This window comes from Spinacia oleracea, chromosome 3 (genome assembly GCF_020520425.1).
Source record: "Spinacia oleracea cultivar Varoflay chromosome 3, BTI_SOV_V1, whole genome shotgun sequence".
Taxonomy (NCBI): domain Eukaryota; kingdom Viridiplantae; phylum Streptophyta; class Magnoliopsida; order Caryophyllales; family Amaranthaceae; genus Spinacia; species Spinacia oleracea.
In genome coordinates, this window is record NC_079489.1 from 49,816,082 (window position 1) to 49,835,828 (window position 19,747).

Sequence of the window (19,747 nt, forward strand, 5' to 3'; positions counted from 1 at the left end):
TTTATAGCTTTGATTTCGAAAACATCTGTAGCTACTTCCAATGACAAAGTGAGGGAGTTTCTACGCATCTTTAGATACTTCCAATGACAAAGTGAGGGAGTTTCTACGCATCTTTAGATACTTCCAATGACAAAGTGAGGGAGTTTTCTATACTATCCGTTGACAAATCCCAATGACACGTGAGGGATATGTCGACACTTCAAGTGATGACCCTTAAGTCAAATGTTATCACTCGGGGGCTCGTGAGACCCTCGCAAAACAAGTCACATACACTATGGCTTGTGTGACGCACCCCGTCTAGTACTTTGACCATTGTCTCATCCCGAGACTCAGTCAAAGTGGGGGCTAACTGTAGACACCTACTTTTGTCCCCATTCCCGAAAGGGAAGGTTCGATGATCAGAACATAAATCTCCACTTGGCAACGCATCTCCTATAAAATAACGAATCTCAATCACCCTTTTCACTTCAACCAAAACTGCTATTTATAGAAACCTGCTAAAAATAGTAACTGCCATAATAGGTAGTTGTTAAAAGTGGCAAGTCATAAAAGATAGAAACCTGTCAGAATTGGGTGTTGCACTCCAACATAAATCCTAAAAGAGATAGAATTTGCAAGACGAATCTTATTCCTAGTATAATTCAAAAATAAGAGTTACGTATTGATTAAAATCCTAACGAACCTAGAGTTTGTAACGGGCCCAGACGCATTCCGTCATAAAGTTAATACGCACTAAAAGACTCGGATAAGTCTCAAACACTCCGGATTCTAAGAGTCCAAATCAGACAAAGAACTCGGCCCAAACATCATTTTCAACGCCCAGTCCTCGGCGCTGAAATTGCCTGGATCCCATTTTCAACGCCCAGAGCTGGGCGCTGAAATCTTTAACGCCCAGCCCTGGGCGCTGAAATTACCTGGGTACGTATTCTCTCCTAATTCTTCTTGGATTAGAGCTCTAAAATTCTATCTTTCCACGAACTCTTCCCTGTAAATACAACCCCAAATTCGACGTGAAACACAACACACAATTCATATTCTGAGTATTGACTCCAACCCCTAAGCCTAAGCCTCACGCTACAAAATTGATCCCGCGTTATGTCGCAATCGATCCAAAAATCGAACAGAACGTATCCTGTCCCTTGTAGCTAAAGAATTAAGCCCGGAAACTTGAGATTCGTTAAATAAAAGGAGAAATAGCAAAGCCAAAGTGGTTAGTTTTTTGAGAACCGTGACGCACCTCTCAAGGGTGCGTCGTAATGTGTCCCTTCGCATGATTTAATCGCTTTCCTCGCCCTTTTATAAAACTGTTAAACTATTAATCTGAGTGTTCTATCACGCCTAACAAAGATAATATCTTGGGAAATTGAACTATCATGCTAGGTCCCTTAAATCAATCTAAACCAGATAATCACGATCGATCTAGTATTATGTGTTGCATATTGCTAAAATCAATTCAGATTAGTTTAATAATTAACGCATGTCCCTTCAATTATTTATGTTGAGCTAGTAAGGATATCCTGCCTCTAGAGTTATCGAAGAGCGAGTACTCCTCTCGGTAGTTACAGTCCCCCGAACCCTCAATCTCTACCCTGCGGGTGTACGTTGAGCGATCCCCACACCAGGGATCACAAGGGAACCTATGGCCGTCGTGGTCAAACATAATTGCACTCCCTTTATGTCACGATAACCGGGTTTTGTCAGTTTTTCTCATTGTCGTTAAAAACTGAATGGCAACTCCTATAGTACTAGTCAATTGGGTGTAAACTCACAGGAAATCCAATTACACTTGATTTGACAAAAAGAAACGTCACGCCCACGAGGGACGAGGTCACGCATTAGCCTCGTGCTTTTTCGACCCCCTCACAGAACGGGACTGCTACTTCTTTGTCAAGAAGTGTCCTACATGTCAGAAGTGTGCGAATCTGAAGCACATTCCTCCATCACTACTATACACTCAATCATCACTGTGGCCATTCTCAGCCTGGGGTATCGACGTCATCGGCAAAGTCACTCCAATAGGCACCGGGGGTCATGAGTTCATACTAGTCGCCATCGACTATTTCACCAAAGGGGTCGAGGCCAGATCATTCAAAGTATTGGGTTCCAAGAAAGTGGCTCAGTTCATACAAGAAAACATGATATGCAGATATGGCGTTCCTCACGAGTTCATTAGTGACCAGGGAACCCATTTTCAAGGAGAGTGTGAAGATCTATTCACCGAGTACAAGATTCAACATCACCGCTCATCACCTTATCGCCCACAAACCAATGGGGCAGTCGAAGCAGCCAACAAGAATGTCAAGACCATCATCATGAAAATGACTACCAATTACAAGGACTGGCCCCAAAAGCTGCATTTCGCATTGTGGGGATATCGAACTTCAATTGGCACTTCAACTGGTGCAACTCCGTTCTAATTGGTCTATGGAATGGAAGCAGTACAACCTATCAAGCTGGAGATACCTTCTCTAAGGATAGTCCTCGAAAGAAAAATCCCAGAAGCTGCATGGGTACAAGCAAGATATGACGAGCTAGTCATGCTCGACGAGCGTCGGCTTCAAGCCGCTCACCATGTACAAGGCTATCAGCGCCGAGTGGCCAGACATTTCAACAAAAGGGTCAGAACCCGAAACATCAAGGAAGGCGAGCTTGTCCTGAAAGCCCTTCGCAAAAGCACCATGGACCCAAGGGGAAAATTCAAACCCAACTGGGCAGGCCCATACATTGTCAAGAAAATCCTCTCAGGGGGAGCAGTCGAACTAACAGACATTGACGGAACAGAATTCAGATCTCTTACCAACCTCGATCAACTTAAGAAGTTCTATGTCTAAGTTCCCTGTTTAGATTCAAGAATCCAAATTCAGGTCTTGTAAGGTAGTCAGAACTATGTCCGGTCTGATTCCCTAACGGGACACGTAGGCAACCTCATTTCGAGGCCCGGCCACTTTAATACAAAAAAATTCAAAATTTCCTCAATTAAGGGCATCCTAAAAATCAAATTTCAAATTTCAAAATTGTTGTTGTTATTCCAAATGTGCCAATTCAAAGCAAAGCATGTTCAAACAGAATTTAACACAATAACTTATTTGGGCCCTAAGGCCTTCAAAGATAATTCAAATACAAAGTCAGGATCAAGTGAAGCAAAGTTCAAAAGCCTTTTCACTTCCTAAACACATCTTCCTAAACACATCTTCTAAACACATCTTCCAAACACATTCCAAACACAATTCCGTCCAATACAATTTCAAACACATTTAGCCTACAAAGATCTAGGGTCGGGCGACTATGTTCTCGAGTCTTGGCACCTTGAGTACTATCCCTTGGCTCCTCCCGCAATCAATCATCAATCTTCCCCTTGCCCAAGCGGCGGGAGAAGGAACTTGCAAGCCTTCCAAGACGGGAGGACGATAAACCTCCTTTGGATTCCGAACGGTCAAGCACCGGATGGGCCACACCCCCGTCACCTTCCTCATAGTCAGTTGATGCAGGACGTCTAGCTCTAGAACCTCGAACTCTAGCTGGTCCGGAGAGAGAAATGTCCCTCTGGCTTAGGCCTCTCATCCATACAATGTACCCTGCAGACAGAGTAACTGACTCAGGTGGGAACTGGATACTCAAGAATGATTTGGCGACCCAATACCGCCTCCAAACTTCAAGTCGATTTGCATTCAGCGCAACAGGTTTCGGGTTCTCTTCAATACAGTCCGGGATCTCCTGTCTCAAGACATACTGTCTCATCACTCGGGCAGGCGAGTAGAAGACCAGCATTGTGAGGCTTGGCACCCTCAAAGAAATAGAACCAGGGGCATGTTTCATAGCAGCAATACCCCACCAAGGAACTACCCACCTTATACAAGATTCAATCCCAGAGAGTGTACACCGCCACTCATCCAATGAAAGCCGGCCATGCAGCATGGGTCGCAAAGTGAATCCCTTTCTATTATAGCTCGCCATGTTCTCCGGTGGTGCCACCAACATGAGCCTCTCCATAAGCCAAACCTTGGGGAGTATACAAGAAGCACATTTCAAAATTCAACATTCAAAATTCAAATACAAGTACAAAATTCAACATACAAGAGAGCTCCAGATCCTTACTTGGAGTAACACCGGACTTCCCGATGGCAAAGAAGAGGGGTCCGACTTCAGCATATCAAGGCCCATCAATGTTTCGCCAATCACAAGCGGCATTGGGTCCCGGCCATTAGCAAACTGCTCAACAATCTCTATTAGGGAGGCATCACCATTGCCAAACCCCTGCATCGAAAAGAGGAAGCGAGCGAATATACAAAAACTCAAGGCTCTCAGGCGAAAAACTTTGGGAACATCAGGCCCAACAAAGTAGGTGACAAAGAGGGACAAATCCACCCCTCTGCCATATTCAACAGCACTCAAAAGTGGGGGCTTCAAGCCCAAATACCTTTCAAAACTCAAGAAAAAGTGTTCTTCAACACTAGGCATGCATGCCTCCAGCATCAAGGGCCACCCCAATATGGCACTAAATTCCTTAGGGAGGGGACATACCTCATTATTTCCAAAACAGAACACATGATGATTCGGGTCCCAAGCCTCCAGAGCAGCAAGAATAAAGTGCAAGTCCAATATTACAAACCGGAAAGAGACGAGCACCCCAAGATGCATGCCATCAAGCTCCCTTTTCTCCATTTTGCCTAGTGAACCAAGCCACGAGTTCAAGGCACTTTCAAAGGACACAGCCATACTTTCTTTTCTTTTCGAGAGGAAGCAGTATGCAATGATAGCAGGGAAGGATTGATGCAAGAAATGATCCAACAATCTCCCTATTTATACAAGAGTCGGCTTGTACGTCAGCCCACCGGCGCCAGGCACCAAGCTCGCGCCAGACGCCGGGAGCCTGCACCAAAGGACGAGGCCACCGTCCTCTCTTATGACTCCGAGTACACACTCTTTAGTGTTTCGGACAGCAGAGTACAACCTCCATTATTCAAGTTTCCAAAGCCGCAAACCGCGCAACTTCAAGCAGTCCGGATCAACGCTTCGGGCAGATTTCGGGTCATTTCAAAATTCAAGCATCCTAGTCCTAGATCGGCGTCCTAAGTCGAGTCTGCATGTGCATTAGCAAAAGTTGAATATACTTTGACTTGCGCTTTTCCTAACCAAAAAACCTCAGTCAAAGTGGGGGCTTATAGTGGGTATATACACCCGAAAAAATGGGCAATTTTTTTTCAATTTTTTGTAAAATTCTCACGCATGCATATAGCTACAAAATTTCAAGGCACACACTACGCATACAATTTCAAGCATTCAAACATACAAAAGCCAATCTTCAAAAAACTTCAAACCAATTCAAGTTCAAAGCTATACAAACCATACAAAAATTCAAGTTTCAATCCATACAAATACAATACAATTCAGCCTATGCAAAATCAACCCAGGCAAGCTGGAACTCGCTACCATGCAGGGTCAGTCTGAGTCATCATCAGCGGTGACGTCAACCACAGGCGCCTTGTCCCTGTTTCGCCTCCTAAGGCGCTCCAGCTCCCGATCCAGCTCCGTCGCAGGGGTACTAGGATCCTCCTCCGAGATACGAAGTGTGCCAGTGGAGGGATAAACTCCCTTCTGAGAAGAGGAATACTGATAAGGCGGCGGCATCGGCACATACGGGTACGACCCAAACATCTGTGTCTAGTGCATCCTCTCCATCTCCGCATAGCAAGCCCATGAACCTGCACCCCAAGGCTGAGGACCACTTCCTCCGAAGTAGTAACCGGAAGGAAGAACAAAGGCCGTGAACCGCTAGCACCTCCAAATGAATGTCTGGTGGGATCAACATGTACAAAAGGGGAAGCTCCCCGCTCAGCATCAGAATGCCTCTCATGAGCACCAGCACCGGACCCCTGTCCCAGCTCCAAGCTCGGTCCCTCCTGTCCCAAGGACGTCTCCGCCTGAGTGTAATACCTCGTATTTTTATAATATTTATAAGTATATTTTATTATATTTATAAAGCATTTTACGATTTATTATCATTTAAATAATATTTAAATGTATTTTATTTAATGTATTTTAATTAATTAGAATATTTATTGTTTTAATTAATTACGAAACGAATTTAATTCTGGATTCGGGAAATTAAATGAGTTGCAAAGGATTTTTAAAGGCTTCGGGTTTTAAATGAAAAGTCCAATTCGTTTTATTAAACGAGCCCAATCAAAAGAATTTAATTCAAGTCCTAAGCTAGCAAATCATTTAATCCCCTAAGCCCAATTCTAATTTCCTGAGCCTAGCCCATTAACAATAAAGATCCTATAAATAGGACTCCTCATCATTAAATGACCCCCTGTTTTGTCATAAACCCTTTTCTCTCTTTCTTGCCCAACACTCCTCTTTCTCTCTCCCTTTGTTCGTCCAGCTCACTCGGCCCGCAAGCACGACCCTCGTGTTGTTGCGTCGCTGCTGCTCTCCATTGTGCCCTTGTGTGCTTCCGCGCCCAGCACCCAGCAATCCCTCTCTCGCCCGTCGCTCGCCCATTGCCTCTCGCCCACTCCCTCTCGTGCACCGCACACCTCGCCTCCCTTGCGTGCTGTTGTGCGCTTGTGCTGCTGCTATTGTTTCCTTGTGCCTTGCGGCACGCCAGCCCATTGCTCGCCCCTCCTTCGCGCACCTAGCGTGCCCTGCTGCCTTGTCCCGCGCGCCAGCCTTGCTCGTCGCCCCTCTCTCCCGCGCGCGCACACACGGACGTGTGTGTGTGTGTGTGTGTGTTGTTCGTGTTCGTTATTCAATTCCTTTTTTTCGCCCAATCACATTAATTCGTGATTGTTCCGTGCTATAGGCGGGATTGGTATAATTCTCTTCTTCCTTGCCTATTCTATTTAAATTCCGTATTTTAAATTATAATATTAATATTGTTTTGAGTAATTAAAATGCTGGGAACCGGTTATGAATACCGTGGTTTGAGGATTTGCGTGTTGTGATTCATTTGGTTTGTTTTAATTATTAAAGGATGAATTTTCAGATTTGTTTATTGAATAAAGCATTGATTTTTATGATAATAAACTAGTTTTATTGGGATTTTCAAGTTAGGGTTTTAACCTAGACCTAATGAGTCAATTGATTAGCATAATTAGGTGATGATTTTAATTATGATAATCAATTATATTTTCAGATTTGAATAAAGGCTTAAAGTGTTGATTTTTATTGATTTTAAAGACGGAAAAAGTGTGTTTTTGTACTAGGGATTGACTTTGCAAATTGAGACGATTATATTATTGAAAAACGATTGAATTCTAAAGTTTAAAGGAGGTTTTAAATTTTATAAAGTTGCTGGAAATTTAATGAACATGGAAATAATTTAAGTTTCATTATTTTGATGATAGGAGGTGATTTCTAGTTGAGTGCTCGTTATTGCAAAGTGGCCCCTACGCTTAGGTATTCAAGGTACGTACAAGTCTAAGGCGACCACACCTTTTGTCAATAACATTACATGATTGTTGATAATGTGAATTATATTATGTGGAATCATGTTTATTTTGGTGAACGAGCATGTGATTTGTAATGTTGGATTTATTGGATTAATTGTTGAACAAGCATGTTGGAATTATTATGAGTATGGATTTCATTGTCAATCATGTTGTTCAATATTTATGCATGTATGGTTTGTTTCACATGCAAGGGATGGATTATTTATTTGTATGCTATTGTACGGGATGTCTAGCATACTTTGAGCCAATTATTCGTACCTCGTTGTACTATTTATTTTACCACATGTGAAGGGTTAGCTCACGTAAGCCACCGCACATGTAGGGTTCAGTGGGGAATATTGTGTATGAAATGAATTAGGATTTGTCGTGCAAGGGCACAACCCTCATGTTAATGTGCATGATGTGGAGTCTCACTTTGGTGAGGAGGAACATGGAAGTAATTCCACAAGTGTCTTGCCTTGTTGATCACAAGTCCTAAAGCATTTAAAATAAGATTGTTTTGTTTGTTGTTTATTAATTGTATGTGTGCATGTTGGTGAGTCTTGAGTTCGCCTTTAATAAAATATTAATAAACGTAAAGTGCAACCAGAACAAGCTTCAAAACTCTTGGAACGTATATACCTTGAGTATGAACAATGGGGGGAGTCTTGCCGGAAAGCTCGTACTCCTACTAATGATACAAGACGTTGTTTCATTTATATTATGCGCAGGAATTCCGTCGGTATGGCCCGACACTCGGTATGGCCCGAATTTATTATTTATTATTTGGTGTATGGTTGGCTCCCATCACCTTTTTCCTTTATGGAATATTCTTTTGGCCCGTTCGAAGCTTATTCTAATTAAATTGTGAGTCAAGAGTCGAGTCAAGAGTCGAGTCTTGTATTCATGGTTTGTTTGTTAATTATTATATGGCTTTTGCATGATGATTAGTACTTAGTGAGTGATGCATGTTTTAGTTTCAGTTCACTCTATTCTTGTAAATACTCAGCTTTTGCTGACTACGTGCTTTGTGTGTTTTGGTCATGGTCTTTGCCTTAATGACCCTATGATGATCTATCATTTGCACTTGAATTGATGGGGAGTAGAATAATATAGCAGGTTGGTAGATCGGAATCATGTGGCTTGGGATGATCGAGAGAGTTGCATGTTTTCGTATTTCGAACCATTTAATAATACTTTAATTATGTTTGAAATGTTTGAACTATTTATGTTTTGGGTTTTGGGCCATTATGGTTCCAAATTGTAGGAGGCCTTGATAAAGTATTAATTATGTTTTTAAAAGTTAGTTGACATTAATTTCCACTGCGTAATTCTGGTAATAGCCTTAACCGTTATCACGGTGGCGGTAATACTTTAGTAATTCCTTTATTTTAAGTTGGAAAATGGTTTTATAAAATCAAGGAATTATTAGGGTGTTACACTGAGGCTCTATGTCAACAGAGCCTCTGCGGTCTCGACGGCGCTCCTATACAAAATGCAATTTCAAGAATCAATTTCCCGGTTGGAATTTCCAGTATACAAGTTTCGAGATCAAGTGAGGTACCTCTCTGTTCCGGCCAGAAAGCTTCCCGATCAGCTTGGCGCACTGCCTCTTCCAAGAATCAAGCAAGAGCATCCAGCGACGCACTCTCACCCGAGGCGCCTGCATACAAAGTTCAAGATCAATTTTCCCATACAAAGTGACAAACAGTTTCAAAAATGCAACAGTACTTACAGGGGCGTAATGCTCAGGTACAACATCATATGATTTCCGGTGCGGAGGAGAAGCCCAAGGAATGGTCTCCACCACCTCTTCCCCGTCCGAGTTCTCATAGCGGAGGATCCTATCAGCATAGGGAATGTCCTCAGGATCAACCTCCTCCTCCTACATACAATCATACAATCATACAATCATACAATCATGCAATCAATACAAGAATACAAGATACAAGATTCAAAAGCTCACCGGCAGTACGAAGCGTACTGGTGGGGCCAACCTCCTCAGGAAGTCATCATAGCTACCCTTCCTGTGTACAAACTCCCTCCAAGAGCGGCAAACAGCCTCGCCCCTAGCCTCGATCCGCATAGAGCCGGGCAAGATCTTCATCCAGAGCCAGCATGGACTCCGGTGGATCCTTGGGGACAAGCCTATCCCCCGAATGGTGTTGAAGGGACACTCGCTCCCCGAGATACCACATATGGCGGTACACCCCTGGAAGCAAAACCCGCCGCCCAGACAGGAAATGGGCACGAGCAGTCGAGACAGGTACAACCGCGTTGGCAAAAGGACGCCATACCACCTGCAAAGCAAACAATTCAGGCAACAGTACAAATACAAATACAAGAAAGCAAAACAGTACAAAAGATTACATCTTCAGCGGATAGAACTCTCCAAGCCCTGCGAGAAGCCGCCAAAGACGCACCAACGCGCACCGCTCCTATCCAAGAGGCAGCATACGGGTAAGCCGCATCTCTAGTACGCTCCGGTGCCAAGGTCGGAAAGTGCTCATAGATCCAAATCTTTCAAGGAACAAGCAAAACATCAGTCAAGTTCAAAATACAAGCATACAAGTACAAAGTACAAAGTACAAGGAGTCTCAAATACCTCCAGCACGCTCAACAGAGCAGCCATGCTCGGTTCGCTGCCCAGTGCAGTCCGGGAGGCCCGCTTCATCTCGTACAAAAGGTGGCTGTATGCCAAGCCGCCCCAATTATAGCTTGAAATAGCTCCCAAGTCCCGCAAAGCGGACAAGAATTTGATGTGTACCCGACTGTTTCTACTCGGGGCCATCACTCTGCTCACCAAGGCTAGGAGGAAAATCCTAACACTCTGCTCTGCGGACACACCCCCACCGCAGATAGCCTCCACAATCACCTTCACGGAAGCGTGAGCATCATCATCAGACAAGTCAACAACAGGGCCGAGCAAGTCCCTGGCAGCGGCCGAGCGCCACGTCATCTCAGAATCAAAGGTCACATTCCTCTCAAAAAAAGGAAGATCTGTAATCATAGCAAATTCAAGAGGGGTGATAGTAATCTCCCCCCATGCCATGTGGAAAGTGTTGGTGGTATCCCACCACCGCTCTAACAAAGCCCACAAACGGTTTTTAATCCCCGTTCTCCTCGGAGAACCTCCCATGGTGCGCCAGAAATCGGCCAGGCCCATCTGCGACCAAATCTCCATAGCCTCCTCATCAGCACGGAGAGCTTTAAAGGCCCTCTGAACCTCCACCAAGGACCAGTAAGTATGGAACGGCTTTCCATCGGCCTACAGGTGAACGAGTTAGCTCAAAACCTATACAATTACAAAGTACAAACCCAAAATACAGTACAAGACTCACCATGCCAACGCGAGGCCGCTGAGACAAGTGTCAATCCGGCCGAAACACCAGGTCGGAAGGGATCCAACCAGTACTAGGGAAAGCGGGCGCATCTCGGGGAACCATACCCCCACTTGACGCATTTATTGCAGCCACTTAATCATTCGAAGCGTCTTCCTCGGCAGCTCGAACCACAGATGATTCAGCGAGTTTCCTCCGAGTGTGACGAGGCATACTAAATCAAGTAGCATACAAAGTGTCAAAATTCTAAAATGGGGGCTATCCTATGCTGGTCCTATGCTGGCCTGTGCAAAGTCAAAATATTCTAAACAACAATCCCCAGTGGACCTCTAGTTCAAGATGCCAATTCCTACACCAACGCCTAGGCTACCCGCGCCGAAGCAGGTTTTCAAATTCCTACACCAACGCCTAGGCTACCCACGCCGAAGCAGGTATACAAGTTCTACATCAACGCCTAGGCCATCCATGCCGAAGCAGATCATGTTCAAAAAAAAAAATATTCAAAAGTACAAGTTCCAACAGTTCAAGTTCAAGTGGCTATCAAACAGTTTTCTACAAGATTCAAGAACCTTAAGCATACGAGCATCATTTCAAAGTACGAGAAAATCAAAACTACGTGCAATCCTAGAGTTATTTCATAAGCAAAAACATGAATACTTACATGGACAAGGCAAGAACAAGACCAAGGGAAGAGCTTAATCGACCTTTGAGAGAAAGAGCAAAAGAATTTCAAGTGAATGTGCCTCAAAATGGCACGGCAAGGGGAGCCTTTATAGCTCAACCCCGCGCCAGGCACCGCCCCAGCGCACTGCGCTGCCCTGCTGCATGCGCGAATCTGCGCGCGTGCGGTCTCCCGTGCTGATTGCACGTCCTTTGCTGCTACGGTCTTCCGCACCAAGCATCAAACGTCGCATCGAACCATCCATCGAAAATACGGGTATACACCTGTGTCTCCAAGTGCAAACAGATGAATATTTCAAGTATACAAAGTCCAAAAAATACAACGACTCAGGCGCCCAACTCCCAACGGACCCAAGCTCCGGGAAAGTCAATCGACATTTCAAATTTTCAAGGGCCAGTAAAAAGCTCTTACCCCCAGCAAAGCACATCCCCAACGGATTGACTCCGGATATTCAAAAATTCAAGATTCAAAAATTCAAAATTTTTGATGCCAAGCTCCGTCCTGAACTGAAGGCGGGAAGGTACAAGTATAAACCGGAGTCATCACCAACCGCACTGAGGTAGACTCTATCCTTTTTTCTAACGCCTGTTTTATGCAGGTACCGACGTACAAAGAGTGGTCTTGATTGCAGAACATCTTGATCATTCTCCGTCCCTTTCAAAATATTTTGACTTGCGCTTTCCTAACCGAACGCTCAGTCAAAGTGAGGGCTTCTGTAGACACCTAATTTGTGTCTCCCCTTTGGGATGATGACGATACCATTATCCTTGTTAGGTGATTGGAGTAACTCCAGGCGGAAATCCCAATTGCTAAGAACATTTCCAAATTCAAGATCCAAAATCCAACCCCCGAGACCGTTCCCCTTTTGGTTCCCGGTACAAAATACAACTTTCCAAATCCAATTTCAAAATCCAAGTACAATCTCAACTAGTAGACCATCCCATTGGTTTTACTAGGCCTTTTCCACTCAAAATCATATAAGGCAAGTCAAATTCGGGCGCCGACCCACAAAACCGAGCATGCCGCCCCGTCCCGTAAAACCGGAATTCAAAAACCCGAGAAAGGCTTGTTTTTAGACGCTAAACGATGCCTTAACCCCCAAGAAAATAAAAACGCCAAACCTAGTACTATTCGTACAACAGGTACAACGCTACAAGACGAAACAAGGACGATTCCCCGTCCTTGCTTTGGCGGCATTCAAGCCACGTCAGCAGCGCACTGCGCTGGCCTGGCGCCCTGCGCTGGCGTGTGCTGGCGTTTTGTACCATTCCCTCCTATAAATACCCCTCATTTCCATCGGAAAAAAGGGGGAGCACAACAATACAATGTCGTAATTTCGACATTACGCCTCAAAATACAACTCAAAACTCCTCAAAAACACATACAAAATTCCTAAAATCAAAAGCAATTGGGAGCTCTTGCCTAAATCTAACTAGGTAAATCCGAATCCCATTCTAATCTACTATGTTGCTTTGATTTCTAAATGATTAGCAAGTTGGTGTTTTTAATCAATAAAAAATACCACTTTCAACAATCACATATGTTTTCCAAAGATACAAACTTTTTCAAAATACAAAATACAATTTTCAAAGATTCAAGGATGTCCAAGTTGTTTACAATCATCTCTTGGGCTAGAATCACCATCAAACATGGGGTAATCAAAGATAAGCACCTTTTAACATTTAAAGGTTTAGTCTTTGAGATTCAAAACTCCATTTTTAATATACAAGTTCAAGTCTTCAATTTTCAAAGATCTTGCCATGTTTAGGGTTATTCATAGTTATTTCCCTAAACTAGGATCATTTCAAGTTCAAATTTCAATCATTTCAAGTTCAAATTTCAATCATTTCAAGTTCAAACATTTCAATATTCAAGATTTCAATTTCAAGTTTAATATGCAAAATCTAGGATATTTGGGTTGAGCAACCTCTCACAAGTTGAGATTTTTGGCTTTGAATTCGTGTCGGGCGCACTTATTTTTAAGGAGCCGCTTGGCGTTCGAATCTCATGTGCCCAAGTACAAATTTCAATCATGCACCTTTCAATATTGCAATTTCAATATCGCACCTTTCAATATCGCACTTTCAATATCGCACTTTCATTTCCGCACTTTCAATACCGCAATTTCAATTCCGCACTTTCAATTCCGCATCTTTACTTGCCTAGTCCATTTCTAAGGCAATGTGGACCTACTCCCTAGTCCTTTTCTAGGGGGTCTTGTATTTACTAATTCCGCACTTTATTTAGTATTGTGATGTTGCTTTATGTGCTTTATCGCTTTCATCACCAACATGCTAAATACAAAAAAATACAAAGGTTACATCACACTTAACGAAGATATTTTTGGACAAACCGGCCTTAGGTTCCTTAAATCAATCTTTAAAGCAAAGTGACCACCGTACAATTAGAAATTCTATTTTGCTCTAAAATTCAAACCCACATAGTCTAATCTAGGGTTTATTTTCGAACTAATGTTGTGCCAACGTACTTGAATTTTTATATTTCGACGCTTCTATAAAGGTCGTCGACCTTCGACGACTTACCCCTTTAATTAAATCTAGACCGCCGATTGATCTCAATCTAATCTAGACCGTTCACTTGATTTTATCCTTTTTATGGGTTGTTTGGCTCTAGGTACAAAAAGTACCCAACGTATATTTAATATTAATTATTTAATATTAATGACATCATCATCCGTCCATTTCACCGTCGGCCCATCACCGCCGGCAACCATCCCCGCCGGCAACCATCACCGCCGGCCACCATCATCCGACCACCGCCGGCCACCATCATCCGACCACCATCACCCGACAACCGACCACCATCATCTCGCCCACCACCATCAACTGACCACCATCATCATCGCCGGCAACCACCAACATCATCCGGCCACTAACATCACCGCCGACCACCATCACCGCCGGCCACCACTCCACATCGCCGGCCATCTAATTTTATAGTTAATTAAATAATAATCTTTTTTAATTCTATAATTAATTAAATAGTAATCTTTTTTTATTTTAAGTAAATAACCATTTAGTTTAAAATATTATTGTTATTTATCCGATATTAGCTAATTTTGACATATATTAAAAAAAATCAAATTTAATTTAATTATTTTTACCGATTTTTGTTTTAAAAAAATCTGATTTTATTTGATACGGTATTAGATAATTATTAATTACCGAAAGTTTTTTAAATAAAACAGATTTTATTTGATACGGTATTATATAATTATTACAGAAAATAGAATAGATTCTGATATTATAGAATAATATTTATTTTTTATATATACTTTAATTGATTTAGTATCTTAATTTTTCCTAAATTGAGCCTTAGATTTCGTTATTGATTTTCCTATAAAAAATATCAGATTTTATTTTATTACCAAAATAAAAATAGATTTTGATGTTTTTTGTTTAGGGATTAAATAGATTCTGATATTATATTATTTATTTTTTAGATATTCTTTTTATAAAAAAAATCAGATTTTACTTGTGACTATAAAAAAAATTTAATTCTATTTGTTACGATACAGAAAATTAGATTTTATTTGTTACGATAAATCAGATTTTACTCAGATTTTTTTTTATTCCGGTAATTAACTATTACCGTATATCTTAATTATATTAGTTAATAATTTTTACCGAAATTGTTAACAAATAAAATCTGAAAGAAATAAAATCTGAATTGTTACCAAAAATTTTAAAAAATTACCTAAATAATAAATATCAGATTTTATTTGATTACCAAAATTAAAATAGATTTTGATATCGTATATCTGAATTATATTAGTTAATAATTGTTACCAGAGTTGTTAACAAATAAATCTCATTTGTTACCGAAATGTTTTTAAAAAAATTACCGAAATAAAAAAAAATCTATTTTTATTTGATTACCGAAATAAAAATAGATTTAGATATTTTATTTTTAGGGTTAAAATAGATTCAAATGTTATAGAATAATATTTACTTTTTAGATATTCTTTAATTGATTAATAATTTTCCTAAATTGATGCCTTATATTTTGTTAATAATTGTTACCGAAATTATTTTAAAGAAATCAGATTTTATTTGATTGTTACCGAAATTTTTAAGAAAATATCTTATCTTATATTATTTAATTAATATATTGTTACCGATTTTTTTTTTAAAAATCTTATCTTATATTAAAAGCAAATCTTATCCTATATTGTTACCGATTTTTTTTAAAAATAATCTTATCTTATATTTAAAAAAATCTTATCTTATATTGTTACCGAGATTTTATTTGATTGTTAACAAAATTTATTTGATTGTTCCGAATGTTTTTTTTTAAAATCAGATTTTATTTATTACCGAAATTAAAATATATATTCTCTAATTGAATTAGTCTCCTATTTAGTCTCCTAATTTTCCTAAATTGATGCCTTAGATTACGTTATTGATACTAAACCATTTACAAGATATCGTTTATCTGATTTATACTAAATCAATTACGTTATTTTTTATCCTATATTCTGTAACTTTTAACGAAATAATAATTGTTTTTTTATTTGAATACCGAAATAAAAAAAATCAATTTTTATTTTATCCTACATCGAATCATGAAATAGAATCATACATCGAATCATGAAAATTACCGAAATAAAAAAAATCTATTTTTATTTGATTACCGAAATAAAAGTAGATTTAGATATTTTTTTTAGGGATAAAATAGATTCAAATGTTATAGAATAATATTTATTTTTTAGACATTCTTTAATTGATTAATATGTTAATTTTCCTAAATTGATGTCTTATATTTTGATAATAATTGTTACCGAAATTATTTTAAAGAAATCAGATTTTATTTGATTGTTACCGAAATTTTTAAAAAAATATCTTATCTTATATTATTTAATTATATATATTGTTACCGATTTTTTTAAAAAAAATCTTATCTTATATTAAAAGCGAATCTTATCCTATATTGTTACCGATTTTTTTTTTAAATAATCTTATCTTATATTAAAAAAATTCTTATCTTATATTGTTACCGAGATTTTATTTGATTGTTAACAAAATTTATTTGATTGTTCCGAAATTTTTTTTTTTAAAATCAGATTTTATTTATTACCGAAATTAAAATATATATTCTCTAATTGAATTAGTCTCCTATTTAGTCACCTAATTTTCCTAAATTGATGCCTTAGATTACGTTATTGATACTAAACCATTTACAAGATATCTTTTATCTGATTTATACTAAATCAATTACGTTATTTTTTATCCTATATTCTGTAACTTTTAACGAAATAATAATTGTTTTTTTATTTGAATACCGAAATAAAAAAAAAATCAATTTTTATTTTATCCTACATCGAATCATGAAATAGAATCATACATCGAATCATGAAAATTACCGAAATAAAAAAAAAATCTATTTTTATTTGATTACCGAAATAAAAGTAGATTTAGATATATTTTTTTTAGGGATAAAATAGATTCAAATGTTATAGAATAATATTTATTTTTTAGACATTCTTTAATTGATTAATATGTTAATTTTCCTAAATTGATGCCTTAGATTTCGTAAATAATTGTTACCGAAATTATTTTAAAAGAATCAGATTTTATTTGATTGTTACCGAAATTTTTAAAAAAATATCTTATCTTAAATTAAAAACAAATCTTATCTTATATTGTTACCAAAAATTTTTAAAAATAATCTTATCTTATATTAAAAAAAATTCTTATCTTATATTGTTACCGAGATTTTATTTGATTGTTAACGAATTTATTTGATTGTTACCGAATTTTTTTTTTTTTAAATCAGATTTTATTTATTACGGAAATTAAAATATATATTCTCTAATTGATTTGGTCTCCTATTTAGTCTCCTAATTTTCCTAAATTGCTGCCTTAGATTACGTTATTGATACTAAACCATTTACAGGATATCGTTTATCTGATTTATACTAAATCAATTACGTTATTTTTTATCCTATATTCTGCCACTTTGGGTCATGTTAGATAAATTAATAGGGTTTAATGTATTGAAAGAATCAAATAACGGCTAGTTCGTCACGGCATTGCTTATTTATTATGTTAGGAACTCCTAATTATTTTTTGGACTGACCAAAATACTTTTGGAATTCCACTTTATTAATTAGGAGTTACTGAATTGGGAATCATAAAGACTTAATTGACTTTGGAAGTAAGAGAGTCAAGAGAGCGAGTGTTGCCAAATATCGGTAATTTCGGACACTTACTTATTTGCGTTACCGTTTTCATGAAATTATATAAGCAAACAAACCCCTTTGGGTCGTGTTAGATAAATTAACAGGGTTTAATGTATCGAACGAATCAAATACCGGCAAGTTCGTCACGACATTGTTTATTTATTATTTTAAGTATTTCCTTATCTAATGCGACCCTCTATATTTATGTTAGTACCTCCTAATTATTATTTGGAGTTACCAAATACTTTTGGAATTCCAGTTTATTAATTAGGAGTTACTGAATTGGGAATCATAAAGAATTAATTGACTTTGGAAGTAAGAGAATCAAGAGAGCGAGTGTTGCCAAATATCGGTAATTTCGGACACTCTATTTACTTATTTGCGTTACCGTTTTCATGAAATTATATAAGCAAACAAACCCCTTTGGGTCGTGTTAGATAAATTAACAGGATTTAATGTATCGAACTAATCAAATACCGGCAAGTTCGTCACGACATTGTTTATTTATTATTTTAAGCATTTCCTTATCTAATGCGACCCTTTATCTATTAATAAATCTATATATCTATTTATGTTAGGACCTCCTAATTATTTTTGGAGTTACCAAATACTTTTGGAATTCCACTTTATTAATTAGGAGTTATTAAATTGGGAATCATAAAGACTTAATTGACTTTGGAAATAAGAGAATCAAGAGAGAGTGTGTTGCCAAATATCGGTAATTTCGGACACTCTATTTATTTATTTGCGTTACCGTTTTCATGAAATTAGATAAGCAAACAAACCCCTTTGGGTCGTGTTAGATAAATTAACAGGGTTTAATGTATCGAAAGAATCAAATAACGGCAAGTTCGTCACGACATTGGTTATTTAGTATTTTAAACAATTTCCTTATCCAATGCGACCCTTAATCTATTAATAAATATATCTATTAATGTTAGGACCTCCTAATTATTTTTTGGAGTTACCAAATACTTTTGGAATTCCACTTTATTAATTAGGAGTTATTAAATTGGTAATCATAAAGATTTAATTAACTTTTGAAATAAGAGAATCAAGAGAGCGAGTGTTGACAAATATCGGTAATTTCGGACACTCTATTTAATTGTTTGCGTTACCGTTTTCATAAAATTATATAAGCAAACAAAACCCTTTGGGTCGTGTTATATAAATTAACAGGGTTAAATGTATCGAACGAATCAAATACCAGCAAATTCGTCACGACATTGTGTATTTATTATTTTAAGCATTTCCTTATCTAAGGCGACCCTTAATCTATTAATAAATGTATCTATTTATGTTAGGACCTCCTAATTATTTTTTGGAGTTACCAAAATACTTTTGGAATTCCAGTTTATTAATTAGGAGTTACTGAATTGGGAATCATAAAGACTTAATTGACTTTGGAAGTAAGAGAATCAAGAGAGCTAGCGAGTGTTGCCAAATATCGATAATTTCGGACACTCTATTTACTTATTTGCGTTGCCATTTTCATGAATTTATATAAGCAAACAAACCCCTTTGGGTCGTGTTAGATAAATTAACATGGTTTAATGTATCGAACGAATCAAATACCGGCAAATTCGTCACGACATGGTTTATGTATTATTTTAAGCATTTCCTTATCTAATGCGACCCTTTAATTATAAATAAATCTATATATATTTATGTTAGGACCTAATTATTTTTTGGAGTTACCAAATTCTTTTGGAATTCCACTTTACTAATTAGGAGTTACTGAATTGGGAATCATAAAGATTTAATTAACTTTGGAAGTAAGAGAATCAAGAGAGCGAGTGTTGCCAAATATCGGTAATTTCGGACACTCTATTTACTTATTTGCGTTACCGTTTTCATGAAATTATATAAGCAAACAAACCCCTTTGGGTCGTGTTAGATAAATTAACAGGGTTTAATGTATCAAACGAATAAAATACCGGCAAGTTCGTCACGACATTGGTTATTTATTATTTTAAACAATTTCTTTATCCAATGCGACCCTTAATCTATTAATAAATATATCTATTAATGTTAGGACCTCCTAATTATTTTTTGGAGTTACCAAATTCTTTTGGAATTCCACTTTACT